The sequence below is a fragment of the Anthonomus grandis genome, chromosome 4 (assembly GCF_022605725.1).
Source record: "Anthonomus grandis grandis chromosome 4, icAntGran1.3, whole genome shotgun sequence".
Classification (NCBI taxonomy): Eukaryota; Metazoa; Arthropoda; class Insecta; order Coleoptera; family Curculionidae; genus Anthonomus; species Anthonomus grandis.
The window spans coordinates 14,062,958-14,088,060 of record NC_065549.1 but is presented as its reverse complement, the minus strand read 5'-3'; the positions used below and the strand labels follow the sequence as shown (position 1 = coordinate 14,088,060).

At 32.2% G+C, this 25,103-nt stretch overlaps 2 protein-coding genes across 5 annotated transcripts in view; both read right to left on the bottom strand.

The window, feature by feature from the left end:
- LOC126734942 (uncharacterized) overlaps positions 1 to 25,103 on the bottom strand; it is a 93,355-nt gene that overhangs the window by 59,308 nt on the left and 8,944 nt on the right. The window lies entirely within an intron of this gene.
- Positions 1 to 25,103, bottom strand: part of LOC126734938 (uncharacterized) — a 94,555-nt gene that overhangs the window by 65,388 nt on the left and 4,064 nt on the right. For 2 of the 4 annotated variants that reach the window (XM_050438789.1, XM_050438787.1), the window contains exon 2: positions 24,897 to 24,966. The exons of the other annotated variants lie outside the window; for them this stretch is intronic. The gene's annotated coding sequence lies outside the window, so the exon portion shown is untranslated. The remainder of the gene's footprint in view (positions 1 to 24,896; positions 24,967 to 25,103) is intronic. 4 annotated transcript variants of the gene reach the window in all.

The window sequence follows — 25,103 nt, the reverse complement described above, 5'->3', positions numbered from 1 at the left end:
CTTTTGGAGTCCCTGAGTGTCCTTTTGTATTGCCTTTGAGCTGCGTGTAACACATCCCAGTCAGTGGCAAGCTTAGTACGCTCAGCCCTGCGAAGGAGCCGTAGTGTCACGCTTTTGCGTGTTACTGTTCCACCAGGCATTCTTGGCATTGGCGAGTCTGCTTCTTTAATTTAAAAACAATGTGCCTGTGGTTCGACATTGTGACCTCAAGAGACACTCCATGAGCTGAAAAGGTTCACAGTACTAGGTGAATAGATAGTAAGGTCAATAATTGATTGACCCCTATTGCAGTTGAAAGTTGGGACACTGCCTCGGTTAAGTAGTTCTAGGCCATTTGAGCATAGGAAGTCAACCAGGGAGCGGCCCCTTGGGTTCTCATCTCCGCATCCCCAAAGGCCGTGATGTGAATTCGAATCGCAGCCCATGAGAAGCGGGAGACCCAAGTCTTCACAGTATTTGACCACTGCCGTGACAGCCGGGGGGTGATTCAATTTCGATGGGAAAGTAGGCAGAGCAGGCTACCAGATCCATTCCCGTGTCCATTGACAGTTTGACGGCTTCTAAGTCCCTTGTACAGAGACCTGAGAGGAGAGAGCACCGCACATTCCTGGTAAGGATGATTGCGCCGGGATTATCACACGGTACATGTTTATGTAGTGTGCAGCCAGTTGAACCCAGGCCTTTAACAGAGCCCTGGTAAGTCCAGTGCTTCTGTAATAAGGCAACGTCGATATGGAGCTCAGTGAGCCTTTTGCACAGAACAGCGGTGAATGTTCTTCCATGCTGTAGATTCGCCTGCAGAAATGTTAAAGGCATGCTGTATGGTGTGGGGCTGGCTGACTGCCAGCACGCTTAATCCTTGGCGCTGGAAGGGCCATCGTCTACGGATTGCCCTGGCTTCTCGGAAGCTGCGGTGTCAGCAGTGGTGGCCTTTTCTAAGTCGGCGGCCAATCTCAAAATTTTCAAGAGAATACTGACAGTCAAAGCAAGCAATTATACAAATCCTAGACAATTTATACTACCCAGATTTACAATAAAATAACCTAAATTAGGGCCTTTAACACATAAGTAGAACCTTAAATAAACCTAAATGAACCCCTAAACTACAAAATAAGAGCAAAAGAGTACAAAAACTATGTGAATAATGAATGCATTTACATTTTCACAACAACTTCTATTTTAACCGTTATAATAACTCTGAAAGAGTTAATAAATTTGCTTTTTTACAGAAAATGGAAATTTAATTTTAAGAAATTGCGCCATACTTAAACGCGTCATGAAATAATGAAGTATAATAAAATTATCCCCGAAACAGTGTATAAAGCTTCTTAAAGGCCCAATTTTTCCCTTTATACCCCTTTTTGATGGCATAAAGGAACAAGGAAGGCTCATTTTTCTTAATTTTTAATAAGACGATCAATGCTTTTTCTGATGCCTATCCAAATAAATATTATAACAGAAATTTTTTTAATGTGTGTTTAAATTTTTTACTGCATATATAATTTTTAAAAAAATAATTTTAGAAATAAGGGTTGGGTTGATAAAATAAGTAAAGTGTTAAAAATAAAACAGAAACAAACAAAGGAACAATTTCAACGAATCTAACTGATCATTTAAAAAAAAAATATGAGAATACAGCATGGATTAAAATCATTAAAAATGAATTTTAAATATGTAAGAAGGAATAAAATAAGAATATTTAAAAAAACGTACAAAGTTAAAAAAATAATTAATACTAACTAAAAAATATATAATTTTATCTTTGGATCAATGTTAATAATGTTACAAACTTACACTACAGAGCATGTCATTTTTTTTTGAACACGTCGATATGATCTTTTTCTCATTAATTTCTATATGTACAAAAATAGCAAAAACTATTATGAAAAAGAATAATTTTATTAAAAAAATTTAAAGTATTCATTTAATATTGATTAAACAATAAATTATTAATTATTGAAGTAAATATACAGGGTGTCCCAGCGAAAACGAAGCAGAGGTATTTTTGGTATGAAAAAAAAATTTTTTTACAAACACGTCGATTTTATTTTCGAGAGGGACAACTTTTCCTTACCAAGGCACCCTCATACCAGTAACCCTCTTCGAGGGGGTGGGATCACCCCTAAAATCTTAAATAGAAACAGGGGTCGTGTGATACCTTATTTTAAAGGTCTTTTAATTCTGAATATAACTGCCAAATTTGAAGTGGCTAAAATTATTTCTCTGGATAAAGCAGCTTGTCAAAATTGCGGAAACAGCGAAAATGAAAAAGGTATTATGGACTCTTTTTTGGATAATATTTTTAAAAGAACAAGGAAATTCTATTTTCGAAGGGCTCACTTATTAATTAAGAGGCCACCCTAATACCTGGAACCCTTTACGAGGGGTTGAAAGCACCCCTTAAATCTTAAATAGAAAAAGGGGTCGTGTCATTCCTTATGTCGAAGGCCTTTTTACTCTGAATTTAAATGGTGACTTCTGAGTGACTGATGGATATCTTGTGGATATAAAAATAGCAAGTATCTTTACTGCCAGTAAAAGTGGAGAGATAAGAAATACCTACCCTTTTCCTTTTGTTTTTTTTAAATAAAACAAGTTTATTTAAATTACGTCAATTTATTAAATGTTCAAATTGTGCCCCGCTACTTCCATGCAGGAATACAGGTTTTGCTCAAAACGATGCCTGACGTTTTGTAGAACTTTCGGTGTTATCATCTGACACTCATTTATAATTCTCTGGCGTAAGTCTTCTAGGGTGTCTGGTTGGGTAGCGTAAACTTTTGTTTTTAAATGCCCCCATAAAAAAAATCTAATGGGGTTAAATCGGGTGACCTAGCTGGCCATTCCATAAAAGGTCTTCTCCTTCCAATCCAACGATCAGGAAATATCTCATCAAGATATTTCCTCACACCAGCAGCATAATGTGGAGGCGCTCCGTCTTGTTGGAAAACGACTTGATCATCATCAGAATGATTTCCGCCTTCCATTATTTCTACTATTCTTGGATATACGGCATTTTCCAAGAGATCTCGGTACATTTCTCCATTCAAATTTTCGGGCAGAAAAAACGGACCAACAATGGAGCCGCCCAAGATTCCCGCCCAAACATTTAACTTCTCAGGGAACTGGGTATGAACTTCACGAAACTGGCCCGGATTTGCATCTGACCAGTAGCGGCAGTTATGACGATTTACGTTGCCATTAAGAAAAAAGTACATTCATCTGAAAAGCAAATGTTGTAAATAAGACGCAGATTAACATTAATCATATCACTAAGCGATTCACAAAATTGCACTCGTCTGTCAAAATCGTCCTCATTCAGTTCTTGCACCAGATGAATTTTGTAAGCATGGAATTTATTATGCTTAAGTATCCTATGAATACTACTCTTGCTTACTCCTGTACTCGTCACCAATTTTCTGACACTTATTCCTGGCTCGGCATGAAGTTGACCTAGGACAGTTATTTGCATTGCTTCATTGACAACAACAGCATTTTGAACCTCATGCTTTTTATTTAAGACACTGCCAGATTCCCTAAATTTAGCAACTATTTCTAGAACGTATTTTCTGTTGACTCGTTTTTCTGGATGAAGGTCATTAAATTCTTGTACCGTTCTATTGGCACAATTGTTATGCCGAAAGAAAAACTCTATCATCTCAACCCTCTCTGCAGTAGAATAAACCATTGCTAACAGTGTTTCAACACGTAAAAGACTGGGTAATAATTTAAAACTATTTAAATAAATGCTGCTTTATGAAAAAAGTACCAATGATATTTAGCAAGCTAAATAATTTCTTCAGATACTTGTGTTTGCATTTCATTTGGTATTTTGTTTTTATTTATGATATGCTGATAAGGTGTAATAACAATAATATTAACAATACTAATAAATTTTTAATCATGTTTTAATGATCCAATAAAAAAATTGTAAGAAAGGGTTTCAGGCATAAAGGTTTATTTAAAGCATTTTTTCCAGAATTTTATTTGGCTTTCATATCCAGAAGAAATCCATCAGTCACTCAGAAGTCACCATTTAAATTTAAAGTGAAAACGCTTTCAACATAAGGTATACCACGATCCCTCTTTCTGTTTAAGATTTAAGGGGTGCTTTCAACCCCTCGTGTAAAGGATTCCAGGTATTAAGTGGCCTCTTAATTAATAAGTGACGCCTTCGAAAATAGGATTTCCTTGTTCTTTTAAAAATATTATCCAAAAAAGAGTCCATAATACCTTTTTCATTTTCGCTGTTTCCGCAATTTTGACAAGCTGTTTTATCCAGAGAAATAATTTTAGCCACTTCAAATTTGGCAGTTATATTCAGAATTAAAAGTCCTTTAAAATAAGGTATCATACGACCCCTCTTTCCATTTACGATTTTAGGGGTGATTCCACCCCCTCGAAGGGGGTTGCTGGTATGAGGGTGCCTTGGAAAAGTTGTCCCTCTCAAAAATAAAATCGACGTGTCCGAGATTTTTGAAAAAATTTTTTTTTTTCATACCGAAAATAGCTCTGTTTCGTTTTCGCTGGGACACCCTGTACGTCCTAATGCGATGTATATTTAACTTAATGTATTTATTTCCCAGTCCTTCCTTTAAAGCTAAGCAAAATATTTTCTACTTAGAATGCCTTAAAAAATAATTAGGTATAATAGAATCAACTCCTAAGCAGTGAATAAAGCTCCTTAAGGACCCAGTTTTTCCTTTTTATACTCTTTTTTATGAAAAGATGAGACTCCTAATTCTTAAGAATACGATCTATATTATCTCGGATTTTTACCCAAATAAATCACAATTATGACACTGAATTAATTTGCCAGGATCTTTGTTTACATTTTTTGCTGCGCACATAAATTATGATGAGATAATAGAATTTTAAAAAATGTAGGGAAAATAGTATGGAAAAACTAATGACTAGATTAATTTCGCATGTTTAATGATAAGAAGGTTATCAAAAATTTGGCAACAATAATTATCATTTAAAAGTTGACTAGTTTGGCTATAGCTGTAATGGAACACTGACGTTTATTAACGAATAATTTAAAACACGAAAAAAAAATTGTTCTGTTATTAGTAGGATCTGTTTTGTTTGGTTAATACTGCTGAAATTGGATCAAACTTAATTAATAACTTTAATTGGAGAAAAAATATAAATTTGGTATTACATACCAGCTCCTATTAAATTTAGCAAAATAAATAAAATACTTTTCTATTTCAGAAGATTCTCTTTCTTTTACAAGGGCTTTTAGAGATTTTTCTTTATTATTTTACTGTTTTTTAGAATGTGTTTGTTTTAAAATATTCAGCATTTATTGTTCTCTTTATCCTGTATTTGAATTTTTTTTAAATATTTTCTGATATTCTTTAAAAGGCTATTTCTATATATGAATTTAATAAAAGCGTCATGACTAGAATATAAATCATTTCAACGAAAAATATCGAGCAAACACCAAATAGCAATTTTTTGAAAAATATAAAAAAAAATATTCTATTTAAGAAAAGAAGCATAATTTGAGTCAATTAGCGGTTACTAATTAAAACATCTCAAAACAGGAAAATTTTCTAACTTTAAAATTTATTAATAAATTATGACAGAGCTAAAAAAAACTTTAAAAATTTCGTCTTGCCAAGGTAGAGATTCCCAAAAGGAACCAAAATACCAATTATTGCAAGAAAAAAATAGGGAAATCTTAAAAGAATACCTATATTTAGCACAAAAAAATCAAAAAATATTAGAAAATAAATATATCGAAATAGAAAAAAAACAGAGACTAAAAGGGGAAATAAATTACTTAAAAAAATTAAAATATTTATTTAATATTGATTACACAATAAATTAATAATCATCGAAGTAAATATACGTCCTAATGCCATGTTTATTTAACCTAATGTATTTATTTACCAGTGCTTCCTTTAATAGTAAGCAAAATATCTTATAGCTAGAATGCCTTCAAAATAATAAGGTATAATAGAATCAACTCCTAAGCAGTGAATAAAGCTCCATAAGGGCCCAGTTTTTCCTTTTTATACTTTTTTTTATGAGACTCCTAATTCTTAAGAATACGATCTATATTATCTCGGATTTTTACCCAAATAAATCACAATTATGACACTGAATTAATTTTCCGGGATCTTTGTTTACATTTTTTGCTGCCCACATAAATTATGAAGAGATAATAGAATTTTAAAAAATGTAGGGAAAATAGTATGGAAAAACTGATGACTAATTTCATTTCGCATAGTTAACTGTAAGAAGGTTATCAAAAATTCGGCAACAATAATTACCATTTAAAACTAGACTAGTTTGGTTATAGCTGTAATGGAACACTGAAGTTTATTAACGAATAATTTGAAACATGAAAAAAAAATGGTTCCGTTGTTAGTAGGATCTGTTTTGTTTGGTTAATACTGCTGAAATTGGATGAAACTTCCTTTTTAATAACTTTAGTTGTACAAAAAATATAAATCTGGTATTACATACTAGCTCCTATTGAATTTAGCAAAATTCGTGTTACGGTAGTATCGGTAGTCTTGTTAATCGTCAAGCTTTTGAGAACTTTTTCAAGATCACTATGACGGAAGTCTATCTTTGGCATCGAAGAAGCCTCGCTTAGCAAAGTCAGTGAAAATTTGCCTTGTAAGTCTATGAGAGTATATAAAGAGTGTAAAGCAAACATCTTACCCAGCAAGTCTACCTTCTCCATTGGGATCATTGCAATGGTAATATCTTTCTTCGTTAATGGTGAAATTTTTGACTTGAAACAAAAACTTTGACCAACTGCTTTTGCTACAGACCAAAATGACCCTGATCCATTTAGGCAATTGAGGGGTTTGTTTTTCACTCTTTTATTATATTTTTCTTTGCACATATCGATGATCTGTTTGCAGGCTTTTATAAAGATAGCAAAGTTGACACGATTTTGCGAACTTTCCTATTCCAAAAGATCCTCTTTCTTTTACAAGAGCTTTTGGGGATTTTTCTTTATTATTTTAATGTTTTTTAGAATGTGTTTGATTTAAAATATTGAGCATTTTTTGTTCTCTTTATCCCATATTTGGATGTTTTTAAATATTTTTTAATATTTTTTACTGTTTATTTATATGAATTTAATAAAAGCATTTTAACGAAAAATACCGAGCAAACACCAAATAGCAATTTTTAAAAATGTATTGATATTCTACTCAAAAAAAGAAGCATAATTAGATTCAAATAGCGGTTACTAATTAAAACATCTCAATAGAACTGTTTGAACCAAAATAGAAACAAGAAAAAATATAATAAAAAAACAGTGACAAAAAAAGGATGGAAAATCAACTTACTTAAAAGAGAAGACTATTTCTATAGTGAAGATTATACCTAAGCAGTCTCAACAACTAGTAAAAAAACGAATACTTAAAGTAACTAAAAGAAATATAATGAAAACAAACCCAAGGAGCAGAAAAATTAATAAAAAAAGCGGAGTCTGATTCATACAGAGATAAATTGAAAAACGAAGTAAAAAAAGAAACAAACTAAGCAAAACTTAAAAATCGGTATTTAATTCGTGCAGCAATTACTGAACTTCAGCAGCCGAGTTGTTATAGTGATTATATATTTAGGTAAGAAAAGTTTCAACTTTTTTTATAGTTCTTAAGTATATAAGTTAGTTATGGCATATGTTAAGACATATCAAAAGGTCTGCAACCAATAATTTCTCGGCATCTTACAGCATAGTATGGGGTTTCTCGTTTATGAAAAGAGATAGAGAGATGCGGTTCAAAAACTGATATTTTTAGATGTTTTTGCGTATAGATAGAATCCAGTGGAATAGAATCTAATGGAACACCATACATATTTTTAAATCTGTTTCCGGTTGCCAAGAGCTTTTCAAAAATATGGCATTATTATTATTTATTTTTATAAATAACGTGACAAAATATTTTTTTGCTGTAATTTATATTGATAATAGTAGATAGCCATAGGTAACCATGTTAGCGCAAAAAAACAATTAACGTTCTGTCATTACCTAGATATTTGCTTTTGTAATCTTTAATACGAATAACAAGTAGCCAACACTCATTTAACAAATTTATCAAAATAATAACGAAAAAACTATATAAATAAATAAATAAATAAATAAATAATGGCTTTATTTGTACTTTTCAATAGTGTACATAGGCGAAGTCTAGCCAAAGGCTAATCTACTTAACCTATTTAAAAAAAGTAAGCAAAATTATTTTAGATAGCACAACAGAAAGAAAAAAAAAATTAACATTTGTAATAGTAACACTAATATTAATATAAAAATAAACAGATATACACCCATTGGTCCATAAAAATCAAAAAATTATAAAATAAGAAATACCCACTGACAATTTAGCTATTCTGTTTTGTTAAAAAATGCAGCTTTAGTTTTTTCTTGAAACCCGCTACTGACATTTCTTTTATAGGATTCGGAACAAGGTCATTGTAAATTGCCACAGCATTATACAGAAAACTACGACGAAAGAAGGCTGTTCGATATTTAGGAATTGACAACTTATTTATAAATCTCAGATTTGCATCATGTAAATTTTTCCGAAAAGTAAGTTTTTTGCGGAGGTAGGGAGGAGTAGACGACGCTAGCAGTCTATGCACAAAAACCGCCAATTGCAAGGAGAATAGATTTTCCACGCGCAGCCAACTAAGTTCACATAGCCTTGCAGAGACTCTATCATACTTTCTCAGTCCATAAATAAATCTGCAGCATTGATTTTGCAGCTTTTGCAATCGGTACGCAGTGAATTTGTCTAAACATGGATAATAAACAATATTGCAGTAATTCATAATAGGTAATACTAAAGACTCACACAGTTTTTCCTTACCTTAAAATTAATTATATTTCTGTTTGCATACAATGGCTTTAAAGAATAGTATGACTTTTTAATAACATTAGAAACGTGTAACTTAAAGCGCAATTCATCATCCAGAAGCAATCCAAGATTTTTTGCACATTTAACCATACTTAGCTGATTACCTCCCACAAAAAGCTTTAAACCGTCCAATGCTATTCTTTTTTTGTTCTTAGAAGTAAAGCACATAACACAACACTTTGAAGGATTGAGCTTTAAATTATTTTGAGAGGAAAAGAAGGAAATTCTAGAAAGATCGTCGTTTATTTTATTTGATGCTTCCAATACAGATTCAGCTTTAAAAGAATGATAAATTTGCATATCATCCGCGAACCCCTGGATCTGGCAGTGTTTTACAACTTTAAACAAATCCGAAACATACATTAGAAATAAGAGAGGTCCCAAAACAGATCCCTGAGGTACTCCAGATGTTATATATTGGATATTTGAAAAAGTCTGATCTTCCAAGACCACCATTAAATATACAAATATAATACAGAAAAAGTAGTTAATAGTAACCTATTTTTTAAAAAATCACAAGTATTCAAAATTTAAACCATTATGTCTCCTAAAAGTGTCACAAGGTTTTTAAATTCTTTTAGTAGCATTTTTCAAAATAAATTACTGTCTTTGTAATTCTGAAAAAGGATTTTCCTTTGCAATTTTTAATTATTGTTGGCATATTGCCTTAAATAAATTTTATTTTTTAAATACCTCCACAAAAAAAAATCCAAAACCCAGAGATCCGCTGATCGTGGTGGCCATCGAACAGGTCCATTTATTCCAATTCATTTGGTGGGAAAATGTTCAGTTAGCCAATTTCGTATTATTTCAGCATTGTGTGCTGGAGCCCACTTTTGCTTTAAGAATACGTAATTCAGTTAAGCAAGTCGAATATCTACTAAAATGCTTTTCTAGCATCTAGATTTTTTCATTAATCTTGTAAACCGTTTCTCGATTAAAAATAAAGCAGGGGAATGAATCCGAACCTGCCTTGAAGCCCTAGGATAAAATCACGTGGGTATTTTCTTGACTCTAAAACGCGAGTTGTGTCTATTAATTTCTTGCCGAACTTGTGAAATGTGCCTGGTCTGACCAAATTATTATTTTTTTAAAATTATTGTTCTGGTTTTCATATGTATAAACCAATTATAGAGCTCCAATCTACGTTCGGCATTACCAGGGTGCAAATAATGAACAATTTTATACTTTGAAAATCACTGGTCTCTTGATCTATTTCCCTGCACGAGATTTCGGAAGTAGCGGGTGGTTTATTGGGTGATGCCTCGTTACCTTTGTTGTAAACTTGAGGTTGAGATTTGTCAAAACATCTATGTTGGCGAAGATTAAATTTTAATTTTTGAAATGTTCTTTTCTCCGATTGTCTTTTTTCGGGATATCTATATGACAAAATGGGTATTTTAAAAAAAAAGTCCGAAGGTAAAATTTAAGTGAGCTCTTCATATAGATCCGGTCTGTATTTTCATTGGAAAATATTTAAAGAATAGACCAGAAAGAAATGTGTAAGCTTTCTAACAGTATTATCAAAAGTTTAGGTTAATATATAAGTTTTCGGAAAAAAGACGTTTTTCTTATTTTATTTTTAGTTACACCCTCTAGTTGTGAAATACGGAATTTAAAAATATTTTCCAGAATTTTCTCATGGCCACTTTTATAACAATTTAAAATTTTATAACAAAAATCTATTTTTGCCAGATGTACAGGTCTTGAGATACAGCCACTTACTTCGCTTACTTGCTCACCCTGCCTATATATATTCATAAAGGAATTCCCTTATTTTGTTGTATGCTTATTAAATTTTGTGCTTATTTATAAATGTTTATACTTATAAATTCTTATATTGAAATTAGTTTAGAGTTTAAAACAGAAACTGCAAAATTTAGAAATAGTGATAAGTTAATGAAATATAATCAGGATTTTCTACAACTGTTACCAAAACAAAGGGTACAGATAAAGACAGATTTCAAATATTGGGTCAAAAATACACGACAAGCTTGGTGAAGCATATGAAGTAGATAAACCTAAATTGACTAAAAATAGAATAAAAGCGGCGTGAGTTCATAAAAATGAGTACAGTGCTGAAATCAATGAAATTATTAAAAAATAAAATTAGGATAAAATCTATAATTTATGGTGTTCATTACAGAGATGTTGGGAACGGGAATGCATATTAAAGATTGCGAAACGATGACGATGATGCTGATAGAATAAAGAAAGAAAAAGGTCCCTAAATCTAAATGAAAATATGGAGAATCACAGCTTGACAGAATTGACTAGGTTTGAAAACGTTTCAATGGTTGACCTAAAAAGAATTTCAACGAGGCTTTTTAAAGATGCTTTTGCAGAGGTTGGAGTAAATGCATCATTTTCTTAAGGGCATTTTCCTCTAGAAATTGCCCTTGCTGATTCCGGTACCGATGGTTCCAGGTACTAAGAAGTACTTGAATCTTAGACCGATTAACACTGTGCCAATATACGACAAATTGAAACTCATTGACAAGGAGCAGCTGCAGAGACATTGCGATGAAACTAATATAATTGTTTCTGGTCAATCGAAATTATTTCGAGCAAGACATTCTTGAGCGACTCTAATGTTGGCATCTGGGACGAGTTTGGTAGGGCAATTGATGACAATAATTTAATTTCAGCTGTATTTTTAGATTTTAGATGATCTTTTGAGACTGTTAATATGGATATTTTAATTGATAAGTTAGAGAATATAGATATAAAGCACTTAGACTTGGAATGGCTAAGATCCTACTTATCTGGCAAAATACAAAGTTAAGTAAAGCATGAATCAGTTGTGTCTGAGTCTGTTGGTATGAAATACGGGGTACAACAGGCGACTGTTTTAGGGCCATTATTGTCTCTTCTGTATATAAATAATATAGTGAAACCTGTAAAAAATTGTAAAATTACATTATTTGCTGACGATACGATGATATGTATCGTCGGTAATAATAATGAGCAAATGCAGCAATATATCAATAATAACTTGAGTCGAGTATTTTTATGGCTGTGTAATATATTCAAAATTCTTTATGTACGGCAAAAAACATAATTTAAGTTTTGTAAATAAATTATATTTTAATACTCATACAAATATGAGAAACATATCCATCTTGGAATTATATTAGATTCTCAATTAAACTTTTATACTCATTGTGATTATAAATCAAGAAAATTTTCAAAAAAGATGTGTTTTAAATCTAGAATAGGCAAAAGAACGAATGCGAAACTATTACTTTACACTAGCTTAGCGGCGCCCTATTTGCAATATTGTCTAATTTTATTGGTCAGTATATACCTCTATAGAATAGCTGAGTTTCAGATAGTACAAAACAACAATGCTTGAAATTCTGAAATGCAATAGATATACACTTATGATATAATGTTAAATGTCTTACAAATATTGTCTGTAAAGAAAAAAATATTTTTAATGCATTTATATTTATATTTAAGATCAGAAATCGAATGATACCTACCTACATTTGTGATAGAGTTAATTGCTTTATGAATGTTTTTGACTGTTATACTAGAAACCTTACTGATTTCATCCTTGTCAGTCAATGCCATACTACATAGATGTTGTGTAGTGATGGGTGAACACTATTCCGAATAAAGGTTTATTAGTTTAATCGGCTACCAAAAAATATTAAGAAATGTAAAAATTTTAGTAGACTCAAAAGATTAAAATTGTATTCTAATTGCTCTATAATGATTGTTTTTTTCTATAAATATGTATTTTGTTTTTATACTTATACCAAATTATGTGATTAATTCTATTCTTGAAATGTTTTTGTATGCAATTAAATTGTAATATTTTAATGTTTTCTTTGTAGATCTTATGCTAAATAAATAAACATTGATATTATTATTTTAAAAAAATATGTAAGTAAACCAGAAGAAGATCTGATTCAGAAAGCCATGATTAAACGTAAAAAAGATAACAAAAAAATCATAGTTATAGTTAGGATCACTAAAAAAAGAAGAGAATAAGATATATATATTATTGACAAGAGTGTAATTTAAGCTCAAAAATTAAAAACAAATAACAATATATAGGAATAAGTATGTGATTGAAATGAAAAAGGAGAAGTTTGAAAAAAAAAATATTAATATTGACCTAAGTACTATAAAATGTAACAATGTGAATTTATACAACTATGACTGCATAAACAAATACAACACAAATAATTAAAGTTACAGTTTATATTGCTAAAAAAATATGGAAATAGAAAACAGAAAAGGAATATAAAGAAGTTTAATTGAAACTTAAAACAAATGAACATAGTAATGTTATTTTATAATAATATATTAACATAATAAATAAATGCAAAAAAGAGTTACATATACAGGGTGTCTGGAAGCTAGATGCAATCCTTTAAGTGGGCGATAGCTGACTTAATTTCAAACATTTTAAGCTAAATATGTGTAAGTTGAAATTTGTTTATAAATTTTTTATGGCAATTTTTGCATTTTTCTCAAGAAATTCCAAAATTTCACACTTAAACGGTAATAGAGCACAAGTTACAATTAGTATCGGAGTTCCAAAGTTTATTTTATTTTGTCTAATGTGTATTAATAAAAATACAATCAATTTCAAGCTTCTGTGTCAACTTATTAGAAAAAATAGCGATATTGAAACGTAAAAAATAAATATGGAGTTAAAATAAAAATGCTTTGTTTTATGTTTAAATAATTGTTATGAAAATGCTTTCGTCGTTCAAACCTCTCTAAAAATATGCCTAGCTTCTGCCCTTTATTTTAAGATATCACTCATACCGATGCCTGGCCAATTCTCAGAATTATGGCCTTTTTTGTGCGGCAGGTCATGTTAACAAAACTTACTGGATTGATTTTCTGTTATAGGACAGTTCAGGAAAATATTCAGGTAAATAAAAAGTAATAAAAACAAAATTAAGCAGAGGTACCTAATAGTAGATACTGTAGGGTAAGGGGTACCTAGTAGGTACTTTGGGGTGGGGGTTACAAGTTAGGTACTCGCTTAATAAATAAAAACATGTGATTTTAGCCTCTTGTTGTTTAGTTTCACTCTCGCCTCTAATTGTGTAAGATTATTAACTTCGTACTGACTGCATCCACTGTTTTTTAAATCGAGTTTCTGCCCGTTTTATTAAACAGTATTGTAAAATGGAATTTACCAACCAAGAGTACGCTGACATTGTCTTCACATATGGACGCGCTAACGGTAATGGAGCTTTGGCACGACGCTTGTACCAGGAACGTTATCCAGATCGGAGGTTACCAAACTTCAGGGTGTTTCAAAACACCTTTCGCCGTCTTACTGAAGTTGGCATTGGGAATAATCCGGCACGTGGAGTCAACCCTGGCCATAATAATGTAGAGATTGAGAAGCAAATACTGGAAGCTTTTACCGCAGACCCTACTGCAAGCGTCAGAAAAGTAGCTGAAGACCTTGGCCTTTCTAGATGGAAGGTGTGGACGACCATAAAGAAAGATGGATAGTATCCCTTTCATGGTACGGGGGTGCAGGGCTTACAAGAAGAAGACCCTGCAAGACGAATTCAGTTCTGCCGCTTTTTATTGAACATGGACATCGACGACCCGTTATTCTTAAGAAGTATCTTGTAGACAGACGAGTCCAATTTTTCTAGGGAGGGTATTACCAACTTCCACAACCTCCACGAATGGACTGCCAAAGATGCAAATCCGCACTGAAAAAACAAAAATCATGTCAGAACAGATTTTCGGTAAATGTGTGGGCCAGAGTAATAGGCAGGACTATTATTGGGCCACATTTTCTACCAGAGAATTTAAATGGTGCCAACTATTTAGATTTTCTACAAAATGATATCCCCGTTCTTCTAGACGAAGCTGGATTATTGGAACGAGAAAGACCAATAATCTTTCAGCAAGATGGTTATCCAGCGCATTGGTCCTTGGCTATCAGAAATTACTTAGACGACTGTTTTAAGGGCGGTTGGATCGGTAGAGGCGGAACCTTTCCTTGGCCTCCTCGATCGCCTGACCTAACTCTGTTGGATTTTTTCATATGGGGCCGAGCAAAGGAGCTTATATACACCACCGAAATAAGAATAAAAGAAGAGTTGATTCGCAAAATAAATGAAGCATTTGACAGGATGAAAGAAGATATGACCATAAGAGTAACCACTACCGAAGTAACAAAAAGGGCTCGTGCCTGTATTAGAAATAATGGATTGCATTTTGAACATAAACAATAAATAGCTTAAACAAAATTGTGTTTTATTTAACATTAAAACCTAAAATAACCCCACAATCGGGGCTCTAATGCTTAGTAGGCTTATGAGAGGTCTCAGTCTAATAATTTTTGTTTACATGACCTGCCGCACAAAAGAGGCCATAATTCTGAGAATTGGCCAGGCATCGGCATGAGTGATATCTAAAAATAAAGGGCGTTTCAATATCTCTATTTTTTCTATAAGTTTAGACAGAAGCTTGGAATTGATTGTATTTTTATTAATACACATTAGACAAAACAAAATAAACTTTGAAACTCCGATACTAATTGTAACTTGTGCTCTATTACCGTTTAAGTGTAAAATTTTGGTATTTCTTGAGAAAAATGCAAGAATTGCCATAAAAATTTATAAACAAATTTCGATCTACACATATTTAGCTTAAAATGTTTGAAATTAAGTCAGCTATCACCCTCTTAAAGGATTGTATCTAGCTTCCGAACACCCTGTATATGTTTTAAATGCTACACAACACCAAAAAAGCAAAACTTAATATTAATGGCGACCATCGAGAAGCAAAAAAAGTCACACTAAGGTTAAATTAAATAACAAAAGATAACAGAGATAGATAACCTGAAAAATGGAAATAACCAATGGAACTTAATAACAATATGTTTATTTAACAACAACTAGTTTTAAAAAACCTCAGTGAGAAAAAGTAGGGATTTCATAATAAAAACAACAAATCAGAAAAAGGAGAAATATAAAAAAAAGTAATTTTATCACTAAATATGATAAGTTTTTTAACTGACAATACTCGCAACAAACAAAAAAGTCAAAAATTAAAAAAATATACATATATAAATTAAAGCTAGAAAATTTGACTGGCTTAAAAAATCTCAGAAAAAGTTAACTTAAACAGAACTACTAAAAAATAAATTTTTAAAAAACGAAAAACCTCAAATGTAATTCATGAGACGATGCCTAAACTTTAGACATTTAGATAAATAATGCATTTGTCAAAATCGCCTGAATAAAGATAAAAACCGAAAGGACAACATAATAATATTTAAGCAAAACAATGCGATTCTGAAAGTAATTACTAAACATAATTCCAAAAATCCATAAGAAACATAGTTATAGTAAAAATTACTAAATAAAATATACACCAAATAAGGGAAAATAAAATAAACAGATTAAAAAAGATAACACCAGAAAAGCTTTGATTTCAAGCAGAGTTTTCTTCAAATAAGAAGCCCTAAATCTCAAAAAAATCACATCTAAGTTAAATTTAAAAAAATAACAAGAACAAAGAAAGAACTAAATAAATAGATTTTTATCTGACGATAATTAAGTTTGAGATATCTTTGTTAAATAAAAAATTTAAGAAAAAAGCATAAAATAAAATAAAGAGACAAAGTAAAAAACATATTTTATCATTATTTAAATGTAGTTTTCTAGCGGAAAAAAACTCGCTTTAAATCCACATTTTCAACGAGCTTGAGCGAAACATAAAAGCACCACTAGAGAATATTTAAAGGTTTTTGGATGTCACATAAAATGTTCTCATGTTAAAACATCGTATCTCCGGAAGTTCGTCAACTGTTTGCATTTCCGATTCTAGCGAAATCCGTCTTCTTTAGTGTTTTTATTTTAAATACACGTGCCCCAGTTCCAGAAAGTAAACATTGTTGTATTTTAATTGTTCAGGCGTAAAATAAAATTTGCTCATGCTGTGTTTTTACTACTAAGTTATTAAAGCAACGGTTACTTTTTTCACCGAACAATAACAAGACTAGAAGGTTCACTTAACGCTCCGCCTCTTCTTATGCCTATCTCACTCGAATATCGGACGCTACTCTTTTTAAGTCTCTCGAAGTCGCTCTCAGGCAAAATGCATATACCGGCTGTCTGATATAGCATATTTAAAGTAGTATAACAGTTGTCTCACAGAGTAGCTATTTGTAGGTAGAACTATACTGTGCTAGAACGTTATAGCGATTGTTTTGCGATTTGGTTTTATTAGGGATTTTATTAAGGATTCTGATAAAATGCCACGAATGTGTTGTGTTAATGGATGTTTGACTAGAGAAGGGACAGAAATATCATTGTTTCGGTGGCCCAGGGATGAACATAGGTAAGAATTTATAGAATTGTTTTAGTATAATCGTATATAATCGTATAGTTTTGAATGATAATTTTTTTAATATTTATATTTTATGCATAATAAAGGGTAATAATTTTATTAAAATGAGAGACAATAATAATAATAATATTAATTTTTTTCCATATTCATCAGTATAAAAGAAATTGTAAATGATATTTCTAAATGTCAACTTTGGAAGCAGGATTTGGGATTCGTTAATAATCATAGGTATACCAATATGACTCCAGAAAAATGTAGTAATAAATTAAGAGTCTGCGAATTACATTTTCCTCAGGAAACCTTAATGCGTAATACCGTAAGAACAAATCTGCTGTAGAACGCTGTCCCGTCAAAAAATGTATGGCAAAATAGCGGAGAAACTAGTAAGTGTGTTCATTTTTTATACAGATAAATTTACCTTGATTTATTTCATGAATTGTAACAATTTGTTATAAAACATTATTGTTAAGATAAACTAAAAAAATTAATATTTCAGGTGAGGCTAGAAGATTAAAAGAAACAAAAGCAACACAAACAAGTGTAGAACAAGTATTATTCAGCAATGAAACAGATTAAGATTACTGATAATGTCGTTTTTCTTATTTTTTAGTTACATGTATGCATGTAATGTATAATATAATAATTTAGGATATGTTATAATTATGATCTTCAATCAATTAAACAGTTTAAAATATTTTCTTTTTTATTTAAATACCTACAGCTAAAACAGAATGGGTCACAATAATATTAATTACATAGTTTGATTGTTTTGAAACACCCCGGTAAGTGAACCTTTATTTTATTTTGATGGCCAATGCGCCGTTAACTGTCTGCATTACCCTCGTACGAGCCGACACAGCTGAACACTTGCGTAGTTTTTTTGCGATCGGCGGCTCGTATTTGAGAGCGCTACTTCAAACACCCGACCGAGAGTGGGACTTCTAGTCTTGTTATTGTTCGGTGCTTTTTTCATGACATGAAAAATTATGTAAAGTTTTCACATAAAGCAGGAAATGTTATTAGCTGTAGGAATAAATTTAGTATTTAGACAGTCAGAAGAGTCGTAAATCATAAAAATATACATATTATAATATATGAGGCCTTTTTGCAAACGGCACAGAAAGATAAACGAAAAAGGGCCAAACTGATAAAAGATATGAATTATTTTTTTCGAATATATTAAAGAAATATTTTAGATTTTTAAAAGGCTAATGGTTTTTAAGATAGTAAGATTATAAGATTTAATTAGGAGCTCCTCATAACAAGCAAAATATACTAATAGCTCAATATTTTAGTCCTTAAAAAGTCACACTTTTGCATTTTTTTTAAGAATATCAAAAGTATTTTGATAAATGAAAATTTAAATAAGTAGTTTTTAGAACAAACAAAAAGAAAAAGGCATTATTGATTTAATTCCTCAATCAGCAAGATCAAAATTTGCTTATCAAGTCGCATACCATTTCTAATAGAGATCAATAAATTTTTATTACCATTGCACAGCAATCACCAAACCTATAAGGAAACTTAAAAAAAATTGTGATGGTATGACGCTTTGGTTTCAATATCTTCCAAAGCTACCTTCTTCTTCCAATAATTAGACGCAATGCATATATTTTATCATGAATATGCTTTTTAAAGAAGCAAGTATTAGTTTTTCTGTCATTTATTTAGAATTGTAGCTTTAGTTTTGTTAAAAAGTAGTTTAATAGTCTTTAGTAATCTAGGTTAAGTGATTAGTATGAGCACGCTCATTTTTGGCACTATTTTTATAATATTATTTTTTGCCATACAAGATATATTATCCAAAAATAAAGTACATGTTAAAGCTGTTGCGCAACATTAAATTCGGCGACGGGGATACCAGCGCTAATTGGTTCGATTGAACAGTATGACCATTGTTGTGTTAGGTAAAGCTTCGAAAGTTACATGGAGAGATTGAAGCATTTATTTATATATATGTTTATGTAGTGTTTGATGAGGTCCCAGAAAATCGTAAATTAAGGTATTTCATATTATTAATTGGTGGACCTACTTACGACATCTTAAAGAATTTGGCTGCTCTCACCATTTAAACCTAATTATAATTAGGTTGAGGATAATCACTTCCCAGATTAGTTGTGGCTGAGCACTTAGTTTTACAAATTGCAGCAATATAATTAGCATACAGAAAAAATTACTGAGCATTAAGAATTTAAGTTTTGCCGAAGCTTGTAAAACTGCTGTGTTTTCAGAATATAAATAATTAAATTTATATAAGCAGACATCAGAACGAAGTTTAATTGTATGAAAGTGAAACCCATTATGCTATGAATGAGAAAGTTCTCACCACTCAGCTACTTATCCAGTAGTTGTGTGTAATAGTTACATAGAGAAAGTATATCGTAATAAAATACTGTTGAGGTTATGTAATCATCCGATGGTCGACAGTGTCCTAATTTTCAGATCTTGTGTTAAAAATGTCTAATTAAAACAGTTTTCGGTAGTGTTCTGTATTTGTATAGGTGATTGATGAAACTATTGCTTCTGTTAGATTAAATGAATATTTATACAAGGTGTCCCGTATCGTGATGTTCAAATTTTAGGGGCATAAAGTACGCTTCATTTTAGGTAAGAAAATGCAAAACTTGTAGTTTTTTTTTAATTTGTTTCAAAGTTACTCACCCATAAATGTTATTAGAGGGTAATACTAAAAACTCCTAAAGTAAATAAAAACTACTCCTTTTTTTCGGAGATCACAACAAATACCATCGAAATTATTTTTATGATAAACAAGGCAGTTAGTTATTCCTGGCTTCTTAGTGAGTGACGGTATCTTTATCATAATGCCCTGATGTTTTTCTCAAGAGTACGCAAACTTGCATTTTGTGTATGGCTACTGTAACGGCAGTGCTCGTCAAGTAGTTATCGAATATTAACATCGGTTTTCAAATAGGAACATTCCTCAATACAGAACATTTCTAGAAGTACACAGATAATTTCGGGAATGCGGACTGCGTGATTATTATTTCGATCGGGGAGTGAACTTGCCAGCAGACTTGGATCAACGAGTATTAGATAATATTTGGCGAATTTTAAAACGTTAAGGCTTACATTCGAATCATTATCGTAAGATACAAGATTTGCTTGAGGAAGATCACTATCCTCGTCTAGTTTATTCTAACTGGATATTAAAACAGTCCCGTCTTAATTTTCATTTCTGCAGAACAGTCCTGTGGACAGATAAAGCGACATTTACAAGACCTGGTATTACAAATCTGAAAAACCTGCATAGGTGGGAATGAGAAAATCCAAAAGCTTTACGTCCTTGTAATTTTCAACATGATTTTTCGCTTAACGTTTGGGCTGCTTTAAGCGATGACTTGTTGATTGGTCCTGTTCTGCTTCCTGCAAGGTTGAATGCGGACAGTTACCTTCAGTTTTTTATGAAAGAACTGCAAGAACTTTTGGAGGATGTTCCACGCATTTTGGAATTGCTGTCCGAAACTGGGCTACGGCCAACTATCCATGTTTTGGGATTCTTGTGTTGCCCCTGGCGGCCCTGGCGGGCTGAAATATTCCCAATTTCGGTTTATTAAAAAAGGCTACTCAATTTTACAGCTTGCGTTTATTGGATTGCATAACATGTTTCTTATATTCTTAAAGTAAACGAAATAAAAAATACTTCTTCACAGCCTCTTTACGATTCTCCCACGTCGACTCGTCGCGATCGCGCAGGCTAAAGCGGAGAGCTTCGATTGCCCTATCCGGTCACGTGACGCAAGCGCGGAGTACAGATTGTCTCGTTTCCTTGTTTCTCACATTATGCAATAAAGGATCGAGTAACGCGGGAATGATGAATCAAATTTAGCTATTATACAGTGTCGCACTAGGATAAATATTAAACAACTAAATCACTAGGATAAATATTAAACTAATCAATCCAAGATGGATTAGTCGAGGTGGTTCTGTTGCCTGGCCACCTATATCACCCGATCACAATCCCCTTGATTTTTATTTATGGGTGTACATGAAAGATTTGGTCTATGCGCAAGTTTCAAATACAAGGGAATAGTTACTGGACCCTATTCAGCAAGCTGCTAAACAAATAAGATAAAACACAGGTCAAATACGGATAACTACGTCATCTGTTGACTTACGGGCACAAGCCTGCATTCAACAAGGAGGTGGACAATTTGAAAATATTATCAATTAACCTTTTTTTTAATAAAGCCATTTTTTATTTAGTTTAAAAAGTAACTGTTATTATCTTCTAATAACGTTTATGGGCGTGTAACTTTGAAGCAAATAAAAATTGACCTACAAGTTTTGCATTTTTTTTAACCTAAAATGAAGCGTACTTTATGCCTCCAGAACTTGAACATAACGATACGGGACACCCTGTATATAACTCATAGCTAAGAAGTAATAATAGTTCTCAGATCAATAGATTTGTTAGATATTTTGTTTCCCAATTGAAGAATATGTTTATGCTCTGTGATTAACAGTTATAATAATTTATATATTTATAAACCTCTCACTTCCAGATTAAGTAAAGAATTTTCAAATGTATTCGGCCTAAATGGCGTTAATAAAGGTATTAAGGCCTAGATAGTTCTTAAAGTTTCTTAGATTTTAAGGTGGTAAACTATAAAGCATATTCTGAGCCTTATGCTCTTAAACCCGTGCTTGATTTGGAATTGGATGATATGGTTCAAAAAGGTATATAGACCCATAAGATAAGGTATGCTGAATACTCACTGTAGTTATTGTTCCCCGGGAAGATGGTAAACGTATTAGAATTTGTGTTGATTTTAAGGTAACGTTAAATAGATATCTTCAGATAAATCACTATTCTTTACTTTTAGTTAAGGATGTATGTTAGTATAATGGATTTAAATAATGTCTATCTGCAACCTGAAGTTAAAGAAAATTACAAAAAATATATTTCTGGTAATTATACGTCAAAAGGATTGTTTTGTTAATATCTTATCTTTTGGTGTTAAATATGCATCAGTCCAATTTCAAGCTGCTATGGATAAAATTACCCAAGGTTTAGTTAAAACAGCTTATTATTTAGAAGATGTTAATATAGTGGGAAAAAAACTTGACTGAATGTAACAAAAATTTAGTATGTTTATTTCAAAGAAAAGTAAATTTAGGCAAATGTAATTTTTTTTCTGACAAGGACTTTCTTGAATTAACCTTGAGTAGAAAGGGAATTAAACCACTTGCTTCTAATGTGAATGTAATTTTAAAGGCCTCTTTTCCATAGGATCTCACTCAATTGCGTTCTTGTTTAGGTCTACTTAATTCGTACAAGAAGTTATTTTCTATGATTTCAGTCGTTATTTAACCACTTTTTAATTTGGTAAAGAAAAATGCTACGTTTGTATGGTCTACAGAATGTCAAATTCATTATGATCTAAACTTTCCGATTGTAATGTCTCCTAATGCTCTGCCATATGGAGTAGGAGGGTCCCCATTTAGTTTATTTTATGTACCCAGCCAACTTATTCCCAAATAGGTAAAGATGCCTTAGTAATAATTTTATTAGTTATAAAATTTCATAAATTTATTTATTAAAAAGTTAGTAGGGGAAGTCTTTTCTCCACAAATAAAATGCTAATCCTCTAATTTCAGGAGTGATGCATTTCGGCAAGTGTTCTTGCCATCATCAGACTCTAAAATATATTACAAACAGTTGAAAAACATATACGAATATTTTTTTTTCTTGACAGGTGACAAAAAAAATATAGATAAAATAATAAAACTGTAAAATACTTACTGAGTTACTTAACACATACACAAATTCTAAACAATAACAAACAATACTTGAATTGTACATTGCACGACATTTAGTGAACAGTTAAAATTATAACAAAATTGAACAATATGAGATTAGCAGATTTCTACTCAGTACTGGGAGCAAGTGAGAGAGAACCAAGGACTTAAAGAAAGTGTTGCTCTCAAATTGAGTTTGCTTATTAATGCAAGTGTAAACCGGTGATTTGATGGCTTCATTTATTTCCAGGATTTTCAAAAGATCCAACCTTAACCCCTTCTGACAAACATGGAGCACCTCGGTATCCTCCCCAGGCTCGAACCCATGTCCGGTCTCAATAATATGATTGGCGAAAGGAAAAGAGGTATTAGTTATAAATCGGTTTATATTCTTTTCAATGAGTTTATTATGTTCTTTGACTCTCGTCTCGATTCTCCTTCCGCTTTGTCCGATGTAGCACACATTGCAGTCAGGATGAGAACATTTTAGTCTGTAAACACCAGATCTGTGTGTGACGGGAATTTTATCTTTGGTGTTGACTAGAGATTTTGACAAATTATTCGAAGTCCCGAAACAAACATGCAACGTCCAATCGTTTCCGCTTGGACGTGTTTGGTTGAAGTAACTTTGTGTCATCTTTAAAAAGGAAATAATTTGTTGTTTGTTTTTATTTTTTCCCGCACTTATTTCAATATTTTTGACATTTGACGTTTAGAAAACAGCTCCGGACGTGAGTAATTACTGTTTCAAATTGATGACGTATAAAAAACTAATTGGTGACGGCACGTATCTCAACGCGGTTATAACTATAACCGCTTGGACATGTTTAGTTAATACCATTTAGGAACGGTAATTACCGATAGACCGCTTGGAATCGGTTTTTGTGTTTTATTTCGCCCCAATAACAGAAATCCAAAGGATTTTAGCGTGGCGGCCATGCCATGGTACCACCCTGCCCTATCTACCTGTTCGGGTATTCTCTGTCCAGGAATACCCTTACTCGACAAGCATAGCAGGCGTCTTGTTGAAACCAAATGTTTCGGTAAGTATTAAGTGGACATCTTCAAGTAAGTCTGGTAAATGATTTTCCAGGAAATCTAGGTAAACTACAGCGTTCAAATTTTCCGGCAACTCGAATGATCCAGTAACTCTACCATTAAGTATTCCTGACCACATGTTTACTTTAAACTAGTATTGTAACTGGGGTAAATGTGGATTTTCCACATGCTATGTATGTTGTGGAGATTTATGTATCCATCCTTCTTAAAAGTCAATTCATTAGTCAATAGAATTCTTTCCAAGAATTGTGGATCTTCTCTATGACTTCAATTTTTTATGAAAGAATGACTGACAAAATTCAAGTCTTGCCAGGTAGCTTCGAGGTAATAAACTTTGTACTCGTACGTGGTATATTCGATGTGCCGAACTTTTAAACAAGCCTGTCCTTGTTTCGATTTCACGTACTGAGGTACTCGGATCACGTGCAACTTCTTGTAAGACTTCGGCCTCGTAGGGCAAGCGCGGTCTGCCTGCACCAGCCATTTGATTTGGGAATCGGCCCTCTAGAAGTAATCGATTTTCATTTAGAAATACTCTGTAATCTGGATAACCCTCTTCATTTGGGTACCTTTGACGATACAGTCTAGCGGCAGCATTAGCATTGCATCGACATTCTCCATAGATGAGATGCATGTTAGCATATTCTCACCGAGTATAACGATTTGGCATGGTTTTGTTTACCAACTAAACAATCAAACGGTTATCGATAGTCTAGAAAAGACCCAAAATTCAACTCACGTTCAATAAACCAAGCCAAATTACCGAACAAATCCAAAAATGCCAAAATAGATAAAACACGATATCAACACGAATACAGAACTACCTATCTTACTTACCCTATAGGCGTATTTCTGAACAGGGAATACTCGGAATACTCATACAGGTAGATAGGGCGAGGTAGAGAATCTTAAAAAAATTGAAGAAATTTAAATAAATTTACCTAGTTTACGGGGAAGAATAATTAATAAAAAGTGTACACTAATCCAATTTAAAACGTCATATCAGGGAATGGACGCAGACAATTTGAAAATTAAGTGCGACTT